The sequence below is a fragment of the Nannospalax galili genome, unplaced genomic scaffold, assembly GCF_000622305.1.
Source record: "Nannospalax galili isolate Female #2095 unplaced genomic scaffold, S.galili_v1.0 scaffold1654, whole genome shotgun sequence".
Taxonomy (NCBI): Eukaryota; Metazoa; Chordata; class Mammalia; order Rodentia; family Spalacidae; genus Nannospalax; species Nannospalax galili.
Window position 1 is genome coordinate 354,787 of NW_008334135.1, and position 1,508 is coordinate 356,294.

Below are 1,508 nucleotides of genomic sequence, written 5' to 3' on the forward strand. Positions count from 1 at the left end.
CAAGTTTCTAGGTTCACAGTTGAGTTAATACAGTTATACAATATTAAACTCAGTATAAGCCCTGTAAGACACAAAATTAAATAAGTTTTTTAACCTTTAAAAAAGATCTCTATTTCATTTTAGAGTATATTTATTGTTCCTTGCAGAAAGACTCATTGTTTTTGATACTAACACTGAGATGTCAGCGCATGCATCTCTAATCTGTATACATCTGATTATTACTAGTCATAATCAGTTGCACTTGGACCCTTGGAGCCTGTGTGTGTCTATGAAGTCATCGGGTGGATTTCAATGGTAATGTTTTTCACCTGTACTAATTAACATGACATAAATTTCCATGCTTCCTCCTCAAATATAATACATTTATTAAAATTTATTGATTTTTTTTTGTGTGTATATCATACAGAACATCCCAAACTGTCTTATTTGACTATACACCCACTTCCCAGGTAGCACCCCCCATAGCCTCCCTCCCCCCACTAGAGCCCTTATACTCTGATATCCCTGTTACTGTCTGCTGTGTTGTTGGCACCCCAGTCAATCCCCACTACTTGCCCTTCTGTTGAATCTAGTCAGCCTATCTAGAGATCTTTGTTTAAGGAGGGTCAGCTGTTCCTCTCCTAGAAGAAATCAGTTGTCAGTACTCCTTTAGATAAGATTAGGGTCTGCTATTCATTTTCCAAGTTCTATGCTAGGTTACTATTTGGGAGTCCATTTGTTCACCTTTGTCAACAACTCAAAAGAAGGTATCTCCTGTCTGGTATTGTTGCTTGTTATGTAGCCTTTAGCTATGCATATGGACTCTTAAGCAATTATATTGACCTCTTTACTCTTTGGGTATACTTTTCTTTTGGATGTTCAAAGCCATACAGTTGGCCCTGATACACCAATTTATTTTTACTCTTAAGGTTGTTTGAGGATCTGTTACTCAGGGGTCACATGAGCTTGGGAGGAACCCCTGGCTCCTTTCTTTTACCAGTTCCACCTATGTGAGGATAAGTCAAAGGTCCTGCTTGACCATGGTTGGCTTTGCCTGGAAGCATGGGAGAAGTGATTACTCTGTGTTGACCCTCTTCTTTGTAGACTGGACACTGGTTCAAGTACATTTGCTGGGGTCTCTTCAGCCTCCTTGATCAAGAGGATAAATGACCCACCACAATTACAGGACCTTTTGAGAGATGCTCATAGTCCCCTGGAACTAGTCGACCTAGGAGGGCAAGGAGCAAAAAGTGGCTTTCTGTCCCTCTTACCAAATTAGTATAGTCCTCAAAGTATGTCTGTTAAGCATCCAAGAAGGTTAGTTCCACCAGTCTGGTACTTTTAATTACTGTGAGCCATGTAGATAAATCCTGGGCAAAGACCAATTGTTCTCACATAAACCTTACATAGACATATATTTCTTGATCTGCTATGTGTAATTTGTCAGTAGGTTGTAGGAGTAATATGATTCCCTCTGGTTTTCAAAACTAGCTAGGCCTTATTTATCTCTCACATTCTCTCACCCCTCC